The 19784-nt window shown below is 45.9% G+C and overlaps 1 protein-coding gene across 1 annotated transcript in view; it reads right to left on the minus strand.

The window, feature by feature from the left end:
* smyd3 (SET and MYND domain containing 3) overlaps positions 1–4888 on the minus strand; it is a 189840-nt gene extending 184952 nt beyond the window's left edge. The window contains 1 exon segment of the mRNA XM_042073213.1: positions 4857–4888. The gene's annotated coding sequence lies outside the window, so the exon portion shown is untranslated.
* Positions 4889–19784: the final 14896 nt, after the last annotated feature.

A 19784-nucleotide genomic window follows, 5' to 3' on the forward strand; every position in this document is an offset into this window, starting at 1 on the left:
TCTTCAAGGGGTGAATAGTATAGTATAGTATATATATAGTATAGTATAGTATATTATATATAGTATAGTATAGTATAGTATATATAGTATAGTATATAGTATAGTATATATAGTATATATAGTATAGTATAGTATAGTATAGTATAGTATAGTATAGTATATTATATATAGTATAGTATAGTATAGTATAGTATAGTATATATAGTATATTATACAACAATTGGGTTCTATGGAACTATTTATTTGTTTCTGATTGGCCGAGAGACGTTCCATGAGTTGGAATATCCCTGGACATTTCAACTCAGACTTTGCACAGCTAATAATAAATCACTCCGCGATACAATGCCAGCCCTCCACTATTTTAAGCAATGGGTTACTCCTTAGCAAACCATAACGAAACAGTGCTTCACCGCATCTGTGGATTAAGCAGCACAGTCAACTCAATGTAAGTAAGATAAACGAGGATGCTATTTATTCTCAGCACTGCCAGCATTGTGTATAATATGATTGTCACTTGGAGGAGACTTGTAGATAACTAACGTTAGCATAATTAGCTAACCGCTGCTAACGTGCTAGCATCGTCACATCAGGCTGTGCACAGTAGTGTAACATTTATTCACCATAAATTAATAAAGTTGAGTGGTTCTGCAATGTAGACTATGTTTCCGTTTTTTTGCAGTACCATGTCCTTTACATGACATGGCCCAGTGTCCTTGTAACATGCATGCAGCAAACCTACCTAGATATGAATGTGATTTCAGCCCGACTTTCAACATTTCTTTCAAGAAGACACGTAGACTAAACCACAAAGACCCGTAACGAGGGATCTGGAATGTTGGTTACCTAGCAACCAAGACGCTGTCTATTGAAAAGGGAACTATTTTTTGGTGCGTAAGAACTATGTCGAAATTAACATTTTTTAACAATAACAGGATGTTTTCAGATTATTTAGTTTGTGGTAGAATTGTTGGATAAAAGCAATATAGCACTTGTGATCGTGGGATTGGTCATGGATATTCCCACGGCTGTTGTTGCCTGCGCCACTCGGCCTCCGGCCTCGTGGCTACGGCCGAACAACACCCGTGGGAATATCCATGACCAACCCCACTCTCACTAGTGCTATATTGCTTAAGTATAGTATAGTATAGTATAGTATATATAGTATAGTATATATTATATTCAGGCAGAGCTGAGAAAGAAAATGGAACTAATGTGACCCCTTAGGGTGAGAGGGGAGAAGGAGACACACACACACACCCACACACTCACACGCCACTCTAAAGATAGAAGCCACGATAAGCCACTATAGCCACAATACCAAATACACCTCACACACAGGTCAGATACATTCACCTTCACAAACACACATACATGAAATGCGAGTCTAAGGCCAACGCATTGATGACCCACTTATGAATGCATGAGAATCTCTCACCCGCCGCCCACAGCTGCCCTTGTGCATGTGAAATATCAGAGGCATTAAACAGGATGGAATCATTAAAAGATTTATAAAGATATTTTAGTGTGTGGAGTTGCTACATTATATGCAGTACACGGATCTACTGCGTGGACCTGCTAGCAGACATCAATAAAGACACACACGCATGCACGCACACACACTGGCACACACGCGCACACACACACACACACACAAACACACACATACATATCCAGTACAGGGGTCTACTGCGTGGACCTGCTGGCAGACATCAATAAAGACACACACACGCACACGCACACACCACACACACACACACACACACATCCAGTACAGGGGTCTACTGCGTGGACCTGCTGGCAGTATATCCAGTGATAAATCGGTGACCCTGTGCTCTTCATCACGACAGCTGATGGACACGACTGTCCCTGCTGCTGAGCTTAATATAAACCATCTCAGTCCCTGGACTCATCAGTGTACTGACCTGTTTACTCTCAAACACACACACACACACACACACAAACACACATACAATAACTCCCTAATACATACACACACAGACACACACTCAGTCAGACACAAACATACACACAGACAGATGTTGTTCGGACTTTGTCCATCTGGCGCACCCAAGCTGAGGTCAGGTGCACTCACCTGGTCGGCTATGAGAACGAGCTCTCCCTCACCTGTCTGATGGCCAGAGCGGGCAGCTCCATATGCAGGTAGATTAGACTGCCCATCACTCACCTGTCCTCCTGTCAGAAAGCCATCACTCCAGGTGATGGATTACATTCGCCCACAGAACATACTCAGTGTGTTTGTGGGCTTGTCTGTGTGCGTGTGTGTGTGTGTGTGTGTGTGTGTCTCTGTTGATGTCAGCGATGAGCCATGACTATGAACAAACTCATCAAATCATAGAGATGGGCTCACTTTCGCAAAAAGGTGTGTCATTGCACAGGTGCACTCCCGTAGAGCCATTTGGTCTGTTATTCAAAACAGGTCACTGTGAAATCTGGACACTGTCAACATGTGCACCCATCAACCAGTAGGAAGCAGCTGGCCCATTACGCTCATGCTTTAGTATCCAAGTCATTCGTCCATTAATATTGGACTCCACTGAACACACACACAACCAGCCCATATATGGCGTAAAGTGTGAGAACAGTCTTTCTGAAGAACCATTTCCAATGTGAAGAACCTTTCACTTCATGTAAAGGTTCAACACAAAGTCATGGTTCTTTATGGATCATAGTGATGAAACTGCATTTCATTGACTACTGCATTACATTGGCTCTGTACTTGTACTCTGCTAAATGACAATAAAGTTGCATCTAATCTAAAGAAAAATGAAGCATTTAAGCACCTTCATTTTTTTGGAGTGTAGGAGAGTTTGGCTGTGTCATGTGCAGGCAGGCCTCCCACACATTGCACTGAGCTGTGTCTCAGCTTTACCCTACAGCAAGACCTGGGCTATATCTGTCCAGCTGTTTGCCTCCACCTACCCCCAAAATCACTCACATGTGGCTCTGTGAAGTCCACCATGTCCCATTTTCCAGCTGCTCCTTATGAAACTTGTGATGCTACCCCAACATGCGCACACACACACACAGACAGACATGCACGCACGCACACACACACACACACACACACACACACACACGCACGCGCGCACACACACACACACACACACACACACACACACACACACACACACACACACACACACACACACACACACACACACACACACACACTCCTCTGCATGTTATTGGATTTGCGCAGTACTCAACCACTGAAGCCGGGGCTTTTGAAGCTTTGCTGCAGAGGGCACGGATCGCCGTCGGCCCCCATTCCACCGCTGTTTATTATATAAAACAGGTGGCGCTCACCACACGCAACAGTTGTTTGCACTGGCCTTCCCAGATGTGCGGACGAACACAGCGGTGTTTACGTGATGGAGACATCTTCGTCATCATCATCATCCTCATCGTCCTCACCAGTGTCATAATGCCCTTTAATGTGTCCGAAGACAATGTGCTCTCCATTAAAGCCCAGCTCTCACATCCAGTAATAAGCAAATAAACAAACTCACGTGGAGAAGACACTAACAATAAACAGTCATGTTAACACACACAAACACGCACGCACACACACACACACACACACACTTATACACACACACAAATAAACACACTGATGTCAGTAAACAACATTCTGCATGCGTCACAAGGATAAAACCCAGCGAGCACAGGGGAATCTGCCCTTGAGCGTGCTTGCACACACACACACACACACACACACACACACACACACACACAAGGACACACACACACACACACAAGGACACACACACAAGGACACAGCGAGAACAGACTGGCGATTATGGAGGGGAGTAATAAGAACGTAAATGCAGGAAGTGGAACCAGCTGTTCCAGGACAGAACCGGAGAGGCAGGGAGATGTAACCCATCTCAGCACACATCGATCTGCAAATCACACACACACACACACACACACCAGCAGGAAACATGCAGACAAACAAACAGCACTCATGTTCAGCATCCACACTCGAGTCTAAATCCATTACTCCAGCAGAATGTGTCCAAATGAATTAGGAGTCCTGGAACAACTCACTCTTTATGATGTTTTCTAAACAAAGTTCGGGAGGAGCCCTTAGGGATGATTGACAGCAATTAACTCACCTGTCTTCCGCCGCCAGGGTATTTAAGCCGGCCTCCTTATCCATACATCACACGCCGCGGCGCTCGCAAAATTATTGCGCTTAGCTTATACACTCAGTAATGCAATCATGCCGACAAGCCAACTAGTGAATAGTAAATAAACCCACACGCTCTCAGAAACACACATATGGACTAACCAAAAACCCTTACTCTTTTAGCAAACAAAATAACAAGCTCTCAGAAAAACACATATACAATGTGATAAAGGACTAAATGAAAGCCTTCCTCGTTCAGCAAATAAAATAACATGCTCTCAGAAAAATACATCTACAATGTGATAGAGTACTAACTGGAAGCCTCACTCTTTCAAAGAATACACACACAGGCTCAAAAATACAGCCATACTTTGACATAGTAAAAAACCTTCTGACACACTCATTCACATACACACACACACACACAAACCGCGACAGCAGACGAGATGAGATGATATATTGAGTGCAGCGAGCAGCTTTGTGTGTGTTTGACAGCACTGTTGATGGTGTGTGTGTCTCGTTCACAAGGCAAATGCATCACGACATCTCACTGATCAGAGGAGAAGAGTCTCACACATACACACACACACACACTGAAAATCATGTCTCAATGTGTCTCAATGTGTCTCTAGCATTGAGCGCACACACAGAAACACACACACACACACACCCAGCAGCTGATGAGAGTAGGCATGTGTCTTACCTGGCCAATGAGGTTGAGCAGGTCGGGGTCTGGAGCTGGGAAGGGGTCAGCTGATTGGTCGTTGGCCTGGATGAAGAGCTGCAGCGCGGAGCACAGCTGCATCAGGCCCATCTGCTTCTCCTCAGGCATGTCAGCCAGGTCTGCACGCACACACACACACAGCACACACACACAGCACACACACACACACACACACACACACACACAGGCACACACACACAGGCACACACACACACACGCGCACACACACACACACACACACACACACACACAGGCACACACAGGCACACACACACAAAGAATAATTAAGCACACACATTGTAATTCTTTATTTAGATAGGACAAATAGGATAACTATCATGACAAAATACAAATGAAAAAGGAGCGTCCAACATCAGCAAAAGTTGAATTCCATGGTGTGCACATTAAGGGAAAAGGTGAAACCTGTGTTTTCAGATGAAGAGGCTACAAATTACAGCCGACACAGAACATACATGGCTCAAGCTACCAAAGATGAAGGCAATGGCTTTTCATTTGTACCCACAGTGGTTTAGGGCATTACTCAGGAGTTGCCCTTCCCCAGCCACTGTACACTCTCTCTCTCACACACACGCACATACACAAGCACACACACACACACACATGGACACACACACGCACATGCACACACACGCACACGCACGCACACGCACGCACACGCACACACAAGCACGCACACACACACGCACAAGCACACACACACATGCACAGACATGAATGAGCGCTTAAAGACAAAAGAACACGAGACTAAGCACTACTGCGCTGCATAACAACAACCAAGTTTCTGTTTCTCATTGAACTCATTGAGTGCCAGAAACGTAATATTACATTTTTCCTTCCCATGCGTTGAGTGCCAAAAACATAATATTACGTTGTTAGCTCTTTTTTTTTAAATTACGAAACTAGACATCCAACACACCTTATATGTGATTTTGGGAACTCTGTGATGAATGGAAATGAAATATATGACGATCGAAAACTCATGAAAACGCACAATCTGGACATTTTATCATAACTCGGTTGCCGCTTTGGGTCGAATCAGTAACGCATGCACGTCAGCTCAAAACAGGCAATTTTTCTGGGTCACTTCCCGGAAACTTTACAGGCAACACTTCATATTTCATGAAAGACGTTATATCTCCATTTCTAGAAAAAGAAACAGCGATTTTGATGAAAACTAGCCACTGTTTAGCTCACCTTTTAAACAAGCCATTATATGTGTTCATAGCTATAACACAGAATATGCTGTGGCTGTACAAAAATCATCAACAATGGTCTAGATTGCTGGCACTCTAGGACAAAGCTTCCGAAAACAGCTTGGCATTCAATGAGTTAACACAAACTCAGAGATTGCTCTATACACACACCATAAGAAACAACTGACTTTATATTTAACACACACACACACACAGCCGTACACACACACACACACACACACACACACACTCGCTCTAATAACTCCATGGTCGTCCTAAGAGGGCCGTTGTCATGAGTCCTGCAGCTCTGTCGGTCCCTGCTGATGAGGTGTGTGTGAGGAGGAACACACACTGGTGCTGCATCTCCATGCTGTAATGATGTTTAGAGAGGGACTCACATGCCCTGTACTCTGATGAGTGTGTGTGTGTGTGTGTGTGTGTGTGTGTGTGTGTGTGTGTGCCTTGTGCTGTGCTGTGCTGTGATGAGATGATGGGTAGAGAGAGCAGGCCATTTACTGGTGTGTGTATGTGTGTGTGTGTGTGTGTGTGTGTGTGTCCGGAGCTGTGCGGTGATGAGATGAAGGGTAGCGAGCAGGCCATTCACTGATGTGTGTGTGCCTATGTCTGTGTGTGTCTGTGAAAGAGTGTGAGTGTATGTGTGTGTGAGTGTGTGTGTCCTGTGCGGTGATGAGATGAAGGGCAGCGAGCAGGCCATTTACTGATGTGTGTGTGTGTCTGTGTGTGTGAGAGTGTGTGTGAGTGTGAGTGTGTGTGTGAGAGTGTGAGTGTATGTGTGTGTGAGTGTGTGAGAGTGTGTGTGAGTGTGAGTGTGTGTGTGAGAGTGTGAGTGTATGTGTGTGTGAGTGTGTGAGACTGTGAGTGTATGTGTGTGTGAGTGTGTGAGAGTGTGTGTGAGTGTGTGTGTGTGTGTGTGAGAGAGTGTGAGAGAGTGTGTGTGAGTGTGAGAGTGTGAGTGTGAGTGTGAGAGTGTGAGTGTATGTGTGTGTGTGTGTGTGTGTGTGAGTGTGAGTGCGTGTGTGTGTGTGTGTGAGAGTGTGAGTGTATGTATGTGTGAGTGTGTGTGTCCTGTGCTGTGATGAGATGGTGGGTAGCGAGCACGCCATTTACTGGAATACGAGCTGGAAAACATGAGAAAGACGGAAGAGTTTAACAAGAACATAGAAAGACAAATGGAGTGGCTGAGATTAGTGGGGCACAGGGGGATAAAAAAGGTGTGTGTGTGTGTGTGTGTGTCTCCAGAGAATGTGAGTGCGGTCGTGTGTGTGTATATGTACTGTATGTGTGTGTCTGTGTGTGTGTGTGTGCGTGATGGAGAAAGTATGTGAGTATGTGTGTGTGTGTGCATGAATGTGTGCTCTGAAGAAGGCATGACTGAATACTGTTCCAGCAGGTGTGCATTTCCTAACCATGGCAGAAGAGCGAGCAATTATTGCCTGTCTGTGTGTGTGTGTGTGTGTGTGTAGGTCCATGTGTGAATGGGTGTGTGTGTGTGTGTGTGTGTGTGTGTGTGTGTGTGTGTGTGTGTGTGTGTCCATGTGTGAATGGGTGTGTGTGTGTGGGTGGGTGGGTGGGGGTGTGTGTGTGTGTGTGTGTGTGTGTGTGTGTGGGCGTGCGTGTGAGTGCGTGTGTGCGTGTGTGCATAGCAGAGGTTCAGGTGCAGATGATTTATGGTGTGTGAGGCTCAGATGTCCAGTTCCTTCCATTAACCCTGTCCTCTCTCCTGTCCCTCCCTGCAGCGAGCATCGACCCCTACTCTGCATTTCACACACTGCCACTTGACCTGCCTTCATCATTTACAGAACCACCCAGCTAGCTAACCGGCCACACGCACACTCACACACTCTCTCTCTCTAACACATACTCCTACACTTAGGTGGGCATGTGTACACACGCATGCACACACACACGCACGCACCATGCACACACAAACAAACACACACACACACACACACACGCACAGCCGCCTCCACTAATGCTACACAGGAAATAACACTTTCTGACTCTACTTCTACTCTATTTAATTCTTAAATAAATCTTCACCAAGTCTGGACCTGATGGCCTCCACACCAATCTCCTCCTCATCAGAGAGGATCCATCAGTATGGATGGAAGTCAGGTACACCATTACCAGAGAGTGTGTCCTGTCCCTCTCCCGATGCTAGGCTCTCTGGACTGACCGTCTCCTGAGCCCCACCCAGACCCTCGACTCAGCTTCTATCCTCCGGAAAGAAAATTATCTGGACCCATGCCAGAAATACAGAACACACAGTGTGTGTGTGTGTGTGTGTGGCGGGGGGATTTATGACCCCCAAAGCCAGGTGTTCTCTGCATTATTTCAACCCCATCACCTTCACATACACACATACACATACACAGACATACACACACACACTGAGCTAGCTGGTGCAGCTCCGATGAAATATGTCACCCCTGTAATGCAGTCTGAAAATGTGTGTGTGTGTGTGTGTGTTGGTGTGTGTGTTGGTGTGTGTGTGTGTGTCTCGGTGGCAGGGGAAAGTGGGGTGTAAATCAGAACCTCGTTGCCAGAAGCAGGATATACTACACAGCCCTCCTCAGAGCCAAAACCAAGTTCAGATCCCAACTGAAAATTACAGCTAAATAACACCACCACAAAATATACAACTAAATAACACCACCACAAAATATACAACTAAATAACACCACCACAAAAAATACAACTAAATAACACCACCACAAAATATACAACTAAATAACACCACCACAAAAAATACAGCGAAATAACACCACCACAAAATATCCAACTAAATAACATCACCACAAAAAATACAGCTACTGGTAAATAACATCACCACAAAGATATAGCTAAGCACAACCATAAAACATTTTTAAAAAGCCACAAAAAGCTAAGGCTAATCTAGAATGCATTTCCAAGAAACTGCTTGGGCAGCTGGAAGAGGGCATGGGACAAGTGAATGACTGTACAGTAAACACTGTAGTCAGTCAGTGAAATCAGATATCTGTTGGAGGTGTGCAGTAAGCCCAAGGAGGTCGTACGTAATAGTGAATTTAAAGGTGCTCTAAGCGATGTTGGTGGATGGTTTCTAAGCTAAAACATTATTTGTCACATACAGCAACATCACCTCACCATCCGCTAGCTGCCTGTGCCCTGAATACACAGTAAAAATAACGCTGCCTCCGTTAACAGCCCAGGCTCCAAAAATGGCCACAAAAACAACCTGGACCATAGAAACATAACAAACAGTTCCAGCGAATCACAGACGAGATGCGCGGAGAGTTTCAATTGCACAGGAGGGAGGGGGAGGGAGTAGCGAGCTAGCTCTCTGTTTTGTTTGAACGTCAACAGAAGTGACGTTACCCAACATCGCTAATAGCACCTTTAAAGAAGCTAAAGGGAGGCGTTGGACTTCAGAATATTTTGTAAAGAATCCGCTGAATGAGAGTAAAGGCATATCATTCGTACCTAACATTTGTTCATGTAATGTTTATCTGCTGTTACAGTACATGGCTTTAAACTAACCTTTAACTTAAATACAGCACCTTTGGGATGTATCTGCTATTGTGAGGTCTTCACTTGCTCTAATGAGGAAACAGGACACACTTCATGCTGTTTTAACAGTGCACTCAGGTACGGGAGAGGAACTCACTAAAGAGAGACAGCTTATGGCAATGTGTTAGGCAGAGCAGTGTGTGTGTGTGTGTGTGTGTGTGTGTGTGTGTGCGTATGTCTGTGTGCGTGCATATGTCCGTGTGCGTGCGTATGTCTGTGTGCGTGCGTATGTCCGTGTGCGTGCGTATGTCCGTGTGCGTGCGTATGTCCGTGTGCGTGCGTGTGTCCGTGTGTCTGTCTCCCAGTGCCAGTGTCTGTGTGTGTACATGTATGTGTTTGTGTGTGTCTTACATAACTTTCAGAAATAAAAAATAAAGAGTGGGTAAAGAGAAGTTGGGAAAGTTTCTAAATAAAAACACAGGTCACCCACAGTGATGATGCATAAAGTATAAGTAAGTATAAGTATATATACTCTTTTGATCCTGTGAGGGAAATTTGGTCTCTGCATTTATCCCAATCCGTGAATTAGTGAAACACACTCAGCACACAGTGAACACACAGTGAGGTGGAGCACACACTAATCCCAACACAGTGAGCTGCCTGCAACAACAGCGGCGCTCGGGGAGCAGTGAGGGGTTAGGTGCACTTCAGCCGCGCCTACTGGTCGGGGTTCGAACCGGCAACCCTCCGGTTAGTGAGAGGAAGAGAAAAAGAGAAGGTGTGTGTGGCCCATCTTCCTTCTCTGCCATGTTTCCCCCACCCCCCATCTCACACACACACATTCACACTCACACGCACGCAGACACGCACGCAGACACGCACACACAGACACACTCTCTCCTGTGTTTGCAGCCTTAGCAACAAAGCAATCTGAACATGGCAACTGTTGCTGCACTCTGACTATTTGCCTGTACTGTACGTTCTATAAAGCAGATCAGATCTCTGGAGGCATTAGAACTCCTCTCTGCCCCACTGGGGCAGATCAGATCTCTGGAGGCATTAGAACTCCTCTCTGCCTCACTGGGGCAGATCAGATCTCTGGAGGCATAAGAACTCCTCTCTGCCTCACTGGGGCAGATCAGATCTCTGGAGGCATAAGAACTCCTCTCTGCCTCACTGGGGCAGATCAGATCTCTGGAGGCATTAGAACTCCTCTCTGCCTCACTGGGGCAGATCAGATCTCTGGAGGCATTAGAACTCCTCTCTGCCTCACTGGGGCAGATCAGATCTCTGGAGGCATTAGAACTCCTCTCTGCCTCACTGGGGCAGATCAGATCTCTGGAGGCATAAGAACTCCTCTCTGCCCCACTAGGGCACCGGAGACAACGTGTCATGCCATGCCGCGCAGCGCCGGGAGAATGTTCCAGCACATATCAATCTGATGACGCGGGGTGTGTGTGGGGGCGGGGGGGGGCAGACTTACGTGACTGGTGCTCCTTTAATGAGTACAGCTCCTGTGATGCTCTGTGGGTAATGGATAGCTGCAGAGGGGGAACATAGAGCCCATCAGAGTTCACACAGAGTAGACAACAGCATCTTCTTTAAGATTAGGTCAGTTTAAATGTGCATTTGGGAGGTGTGTGTGTGTGCATGCATCTTTGAGCTCAGCAGGTGATGGGTGCTTCTCATTCTCTCAGTTTCCTCAGTGCTAGTTCCTGCTGAGACAATGGTCTTGGTGGCCATGGAAGTGAGGCTATTCAGAATGTGTGTGTGCACTCCATACCATCGCGGAAAGGATCCTGGTGGCCAGGCGAACAGAATCTGGGGGTATTCTGGGATGGAGGCTCTTGAGCCGGCGGCACTCTCCCTTATGTTCAGGCCAGGCCTGTTTCTGCAGGGGAGAGAGGGAGAGAAAGAAGGAGAGAGAGAGGAAGAGAGAGAGGGAGGGAGGGAGGGAGAGATGGTGAGAGGGAGGGAGAGAGAGAGGGAGGGAGGGAGGGAGAGAGAGAAGGAGGGAGGGAGGGAGAGATGGGGAGAGGGAGGGAGAGAGAAGGAGAGAGAGAGGGAGGGAGGGAGAGAAGGGGAAAGAGAGAGAAAGAGAGGAAGGAAGGGAGAAAGAGGGAAAGAGGGGAAGGGAGAAAGAGAGAGAAAGAGGGAGAGAGAAGGAAAGAGAGAAAGAGGGGGAGAGAAAGAGAGAAGGGAGAGAGGGGAAGGGAGAGAGGGAGAGAAAGAAAGGGAGGAAGGGAGAAAGTTAGTTAGTTAGTTTACTAGTTGTCCCCTTAGGGAATTTTTTTCCCCGCATTTTCCAGCACTTTTCATCGTACACATTTACATCATGGTCACAGGCACAGGGTGGCACTTACATAGTCACAGACATAAGGATGGCACATACAGACATACATATTTCATACACCTTAGACATTTGACAGACATTAACATATATCACTGGAAAGAGGGGAAGCAAGAGAGAGAGAGGGACCATATTAGCACATAGAGTTCTGATTGAAACACACACACTTGAAATTAATTTTGTTTCAGTAATGGAGCCCCTGAACCAGAGAAAAATGGCTGTGCACAACTGATCTCCCCCTGGAGAACCGCCTGAGCTGAAATACGGTTCCGCAGAGAACACCAGGAGAACGTCTACCAGGCAGGCGAGACCTGTGATTAAATATACACCTGGTTCCCCCATCAGGGCACTGAAAGTATGCACACGCACACACACTCACACACACGCACGCACACACACACACACACACACACACACACACTCGCGCGCACACACGCGCGCACACACACACACACACGCGCGCACACACACTCACACACACGCACACACACTCTCACACACACACACACACACACACACACATGCGCATGCACACACGCGCACACACACACACACACACACACACAGGAAACCAACTTTTAGAGTTATCTGAAAATACTTTGTCTCCAAACTGCCTGCTGATTTATACAGCTGTGACCTCAAATCTCTCAGACTCCAAACCCCGGTGCCCCCTCGGAGGTGACAGATGAAGCGAGGCCGTCTGCAACACTGCAATCTCCACACAACTTAAGAGCTTGCACTGCAGAAGAAATCATAAAAGGTGTAGGAGCCATTGAGTTCAGGTAATGCCTCCTGTACTACTGGCAGAATGATGGCACTGTGGCCTTTGTGCACCACAATGAGTTAAATGGTTCACCTTTGTAATTAGTAAGGTGCATAGACCTTTGAAGTTCACCTACAAAAAGTACCCAAAGCTGCCATCTTTGCCCATGTAATGTTAGCTCTGGGGTAGCAAAAATCAAAGTTTCGTATTCGTACCGAAGATCACAGTGCCCACTCAAAGGCAGAGGACAAACGTTTGTAGAGCAAAACGACAAAAAGACAACTTCGTCCCTGCAAGAGTTTAACAGGTGCAATAAATAAAAATTCCCATGCTATTTTCCTATAGGAAAAATTACCAGATACCATCTCTCCTTATATGGACAAAGATGGCAGCTTTTTTGTAGGTGAATTTCATAGGTCTATGGGCAGACAACAGAAGTTTTAATTTGTTGGAAAGATTGATTGATTGATTGATTGATTGATTGATTGATTGATCGTGTGACTGACGTAACTGGATGGATGTACTATTTTAGTTTATCGTAATTTTTTTTGTTTTCTCATGTGATGAACCGAATTCTACGTGCACTGGAATAAAACATTGGAATCTATTGAAATACCCTTCGTACTCAAGGTCACCCATTTTGCTCATGCTGCCAATAACCATGTACTGTAGGGCAGTGCACTGCCTCAGCTGTGTGGGTGCTGCAGCAATGGGCTTCGCTTCTCCTCCATGGTTCTCTATACAGCGGCTGCTGGTCTGTTTCCGTTTTCCTGTTGACTGACAGGTTGGAAACAGAGAAGAACAACTGTGACAGGGCTTACCAGCAGCCGTCCTGCATCATTTCCTGTTTTCTTTTTTGCTTGTCTATGTGTGTTTTTTGTTCTTGAAGTTTGTTTTTCAGTTCAGTTTTGACAGTTGTGTGGTGAGTAGTGTAAACACAAAGGGTGGTAACCATGGAGATGACCCGTGCCTCTTTGCCCTTAGTGCCATCAGCACGCACGCACGCGCACGCACACACGCACGCACGCACGCACGCGCGCACGCACACACGCACGCACGCACGCACGCACACACATGCCTCTAGCACTGATGGGCCAGAGTTTCAGATGACCAATTATGTTTCGGAGGTTCTGATGTGGGCATATGAGGTTTCAGAGAGACAGAGAGAGTAAGACAAAAAGACAGTTAAGAGAAAAGAGAAAGACATTGGTATATTGACAGACAAAGAGGGAGAGAAAGAGAGAGAGGGATCAGAAAGGAAGAGAATGGGGGAACCCAAGGTCACAGCAGAAGTGGGATGGAGAGAGAGAGCAATGAAGAGAGATGAGGAGAGGGAAAGAGGGAGAGAGATAGAGATGAAGGGAGAGATGGAGAGAGGGAAGGAGAGAGGGTAGGAGAGGTGAAGGATTGTCCCGATGGTTGAGAGCAGTCAGGTCTGTGCTGGGAGAGGACAGGCACACTCATGGCCGCCTGCGTCAGAACAGCCCAGTCATCACCACCAATCAGAAACAGGGACATGCAACAGCAGACACACACTTACTTCCAATCCTCTGTCTGTCTGTCTGTCTGTCTGTCTGTCTCTCTCTCTCTCTCTCACACACACACCTGGATCCAGAATGCAAAGAGGTACACATCTAAGGTACACAGAGCACACAAGGAAAGCAAACCAGCAGGACACACACACACAAGGAAAGCAAACCAGCAGGACACACATACACAGGACCCCCTGCCACACACACACACACACTGGCAGGCATGTCACCTGCCTGTTCCGCATGGTAACCCTGCTCTGCCCCCTGATCATGTGGGGCTACATTAGCATATTACCCCTGCTGTTTCTCAGATTGCTGTCATACACTCACGCCCACACACACAGAAACACACAAATGCACTCTCATAACATGCTGGGCTCTCTAGTAGGGACTAAGAGAAATTACTTACACACTCTCTCTCTCTTTCTCTCTCTCTCTCTCTCTCTCTCTCTCTCTCTCTCTCCCTCTCTCACACACACACACACACACACAGCTGGATCCAAGATGCACAAAGGTACACATCTGTGCACAGAAGACACAGGGAAACAACTATTGTATTTACTAATGCTGTCACGCAAACATGTTGAGGGAATTCATAAACAGAGTGGAAACAACAAGACCCATTAAAACACCTAAACACACCATCCAACAGACCAACACCAGCTGGGCCTTCACTGACTAGAAGAGATCACTAAAACCACCGTTTGGCCACGCTTAGCAAAACAAAGCAGCAGCACAGTAGACAGCCCAGTCTGGGTTCTGAGGAGAGAGGGGGACATTCAAACACACGCACACACACGCACACACACACACACACACACACACAGACACCGACACAAACGCACACCGACACAAACGCACACACACACAGACACACACACCGATGAACACACACCAACGAACACACACGGACACACACACACTCTCCCTCTCTCTCTCCATCCATGTGTGTTAGTGGGGTGTAATTAGTCTTCAATAAGTGAACCTATACTCAGGCCTTCTTCCTGCAGCGGAGAGCTGAATTATCCCTGCAGAGGACAGCCGGGTCAGCAAGGGCTAACGGCACGTCATTAGGAGATATCCCATGTGCCGTTAGGAGATATCCCATGTGCCGTTAGGAGATATCAAACACGTCATTAGGAGATATCCCATGTGCCGTTAGGAGATATCAAACATGTCACTAGGAGATATCCCATGTGCCGTTAGGAGATATCAAACATGTCACTAGGAGATATCCCATGTGCCGTTAGGAGATATCAAACATGTCATTAGGAGATATCCCATGTGCCGTTAGGAGATATCAAACATGTCACTAGGAGATATCCCATGTGCCGTTAGGAGATATCAAACATGTCATTAGGAGATATCCCATGTGCCGTTAGGAGATATCAAACATGTCATTAGGAGATATCCCATGTGCCGTTAGGAGATATCCCATGTGTCGTTAGGAGATATCGAACATGTCATTAGGAGATATCCCATGTGTCGTTAGGAGATATCCCATGTGTCGTTAGGAGATATCCCATGTGTCGTTAGGAGATATCGAACATGTCATTAGGAGATATCCCATGTGCCGTTAGGAGATATCGAACATGTCATTAGGAGATATCCCATGTGCCGTTAGGAGATATCGAACATGTCATTAGGAGATATCCCATGTGTCGTTAGGAGATATCCCATGTGTCGTTAGGAGATATCGAACATGTCATTAGGAGATATCCCATGTGCCGTTAGGAGATATCGAACATGTCATTAGGAGATATCCCATGTGCCGTTAGGAGATATCGAACATGTCATTAGGAGATATCCCATGTGCCGTTAGGAGATATCCCATGTGCCGTTAGGAGATATCCCATGTGCCGTTAGGAGATATCCCATGTGCCGTTAGGAGATATCAAACATGTCATTAGGAGATATCCCATGTGTCGTTAGGAGATATCCCATGTGCCGTTAGGAGATATCCCATGTGCCATTAGGAGATATCCCATGTGCCGTTAGGAGATATCAAACATGTCATTAGGAGATATCCCATGTGCCGTTAGGAGATATCGAACATGTCATTAGGAGATATCCCATGTGCCGTTAGGAGATATCGAACATGTCATTAGGAGATATCCCATGTGCCGTTAGGAGATATCCCATGTGCCGTTAGGAGATATCAAACATGTCATTAGGAGATATCCCATGTGCCGTTAGGAGATATCCCATGTGCCGTTAGGAGATATCAAACATGTCATTAGGAGATATCCCATGTGCCGTTAGGAGATATCAAACATGTCATTAGGAGATATCCCATGTGCCGTTAGGAGATATCAAACATGTCATTAGGAGATATCCCATGTGCCGTTAGGAGATATCAAACATGTCATTAGGAGATATCCCATGTGCCGTTAGGAGATATCAAACATGTCACTAGGAGATATCCCATGTGCCGTTAGGAGATATCAAACATGTCATTAGGAGATATCCCATGTGCCGTTAGGAGATATCAAACATGTCACTAGGAGATATCCCATGTGCCGTTAGGAGATATCAAACATGTCATTAGGAGATATCCCATGTGCCGTTAGGAGATATCAAACATGTCACTAGGAGATATCCCATGTGCCGTTAGGAGATATCGAACATGTCACTAGGAGATATCCCATGTGCCGTTAGGAGATATCGAACATGTCATTAGGAGATATCCCATGTGCCGTTAGGAGATATCGAACATGTCATTAGGAGATATCCCATGTGCCGTTAGGAGATATCGAACATGTCATTAGGAGATATCCCATGTGCCGTTAGGAGATATCGAACATGTCATTAGGAGATATCCCATGTGCCGTTAGGAGATATCGAACATGTCATTAGGAGATATCCCATGTGCCGTTAGGAGATATCGAACATGTCATTAGGAGATATCCCATGTGCCGTTAGGAGATATCGAACATGTCATTAGGAGATATCCCATGTGCCGTTAGGAGATATCGAACACGTCATTAGGAGATATCCCATGTGCCGTTAGGAGATATCGAACATGTCATTAGGAGATATCCCATGTGCCGTTAGGAGATATCAAACATGTCATTAAGATATAGCAGCGTGTTGTTAAGCAATATCTCAGGAGGAAAAATTCGCTGCGGACACAGATGTCCCTCCTGTCAAGGTGCTCATTCGCACGGCCAGTGTGCTGTCTCCACTGTCCATCACGATGAGTTATGAGCACACGCCTTCATACACTCTGAAAAGGAATGTGTTGTCCATATCTGGACACAGAGATGTGTTAAAAAGACAACGCAAGTTGTGTTGATTCAATGCAAATTGTGCTATTTTCAACACATTTTTGTGCAACAAATTTAAAAAGGAAACAACACAAACTTATGTGGTCCCTATCTGGACACAGAGATGTGTTAAAACAATGCAAGTTGCGTTGTTTTTCAACACATTCATTTTAAGAGTATACAAGCCTGCCCCATATTCACATGTGTGAAGGTAAAAACACAAGAAGAACCTACTGTATCTGGGCTAAAAGTCCTATTGTAAGACCGAATACAGCAAGAGCGATGGGGTTTTTTTGGGGGCATGGACTTCTCCAAAATTAACACTAATGCAAAGTAAATGCCATTGCATGTCTCCTGTTCATTTTAAACCTGTCTGGATCAGCACATCTGAAATCTCTTTTTGGCGATTGTGAGGTGCACAGCATGTTCTGGTTTTCTTCTCCGTGACGAAAGGAATTGACTGTACATAACCTTCTGATGGCTTCCTGGTAAGGTATGGTAAGGTAGATTTTACAGCACAATGGCTACTGAAAGCACTTCACACAGGTAAAGACAAAGCTAACATCAATAATAAGTGGACATCCATGGCCAATAATGACACTCTTGCTGTGAATATCATGGAAACTGGAGGGTCTCACCTGGCAGGCAGCATTGCAGTATCGAGCGACCTTACACCTGGAACATCTCAAGAGGCTTTCGGCCCTGAGGAGACAAAAAAAGGATAGTCACAACACACATACACACACACACACACACACACACACACACAGACACAGTGGTTACAGATTCCTCATGTGCTATTAAGCAGCATCCACATTCCACAAACATACAGTAACATGTAGCAGGGGTCAGTGAAGTTCATCCGTGTCCATGAGGTATCTTACTGCTAACTGCAGATTACGTTATTACTGGTAGATTACGTTATCACATGGATTTCCGAAGGAAACATTACGAAGAGACACAGACAGAGACCGAGGTCACTGAGGTCAAAGTTTATTTTATTAAGGAAAAAAGCCGAGTTTGCGTGTCTTCCGTCCCCCCATAATGACCAGTTTCCATCTTCACACCTGCAGCGTTGCAGTTCAAAGCCTACAGCCCAGCATGGTGATAATAATGACAGTAATCATGAGCTGGGCCTTCTGCCCAGAGAGAGATAGGGCCTATACGACCTGCCCTGGCGTGACAGACATTACACTACATTTAACATTTATTCATTTCAGCAGACGCTTTCATCCAAAGCGACTAACAAAATGAGGATTAACATACAAGCTTCACTTGCTCATTAACATACAAGCTTCACTTGCTCTACTTGAGAGCTCACCCCGTGATCTAACTGCATGCGGTGCGAGAGAGCATTAGCGATAGAACTCAATTAGAGCACTTTGTCCTCAGTTGGAATGTCCAGACTGGAGGCAACACGACGCAGTGCAGTGCAGTGCAGCGCGATGCAGCATAACGTTCTAAAGCAGAACTTTTGTAGGACGCTCCGTTTCTATTTTCTTTCTGTCACTCATGTTGTTTTGCTATTTTAAATGAGAAATGCGATGCAATAGAACGGATTCAGTGTGGACAAAGAGCACTCAATACAAATGCAACAAATACTAGCCTACTATACAAGCACCATGACACTACCAGATAAGAGCTCTAGCAAAGACAGATAGCTTTGGTTCCCAACTGTAGAAAAGACAGATAGCGTTGGTTCCCTACTGTAGAAAAGACAGACAGATAGCTTTGGTTCCCTACTGTAGCAAAGACAGACAGATAGCTTTGGTTCCCTACTGTAGACAGACAGATAGCTTTGGTTCCCTACTGTAGCAAAGACAGACAGATAGCTTTGGTTCCCTACTGTAGACAGACAGATAGCTTTGGTTCCCTACTGTAGCAAAGACAGACAGATAGCTTTGGTTCCCTACTGTAGACAGACAGATAGCTTTGGTTCCCTACTGTAGCAAAGACAGACAGATAGCTTTGGTTCCCTACTGTAGCAAAGACAGACAGATAGCTTTGGTTCCCTACTGTAGACAGACAGATAGCTTTGGTTCCCTACTGTAGCAAAGACAGACAGATAGCTTTGGTTCCCTACTGTAGCAAAGACAGACAGATAGCTTTGGTTCCCTACTGTAGACAGACAGATAGCTTTGGTTCCCTACTGTAGCAAAGACAGACAGATAGCTTTGGTTCCCTACTGTAGAAAAGACAGACAGATAGCTTTGGTTACCTACTGTAGAAAAGACAGATAGCTTTGGTTCCCTACTGTAGAAAAGACAGACCA

This window comes from Alosa sapidissima, chromosome 19 (assembly GCF_018492685.1).
Source record: "Alosa sapidissima isolate fAloSap1 chromosome 19, fAloSap1.pri, whole genome shotgun sequence".
Classification (NCBI taxonomy): domain Eukaryota; kingdom Metazoa; phylum Chordata; class Actinopteri; order Clupeiformes; family Clupeidae; genus Alosa; species Alosa sapidissima.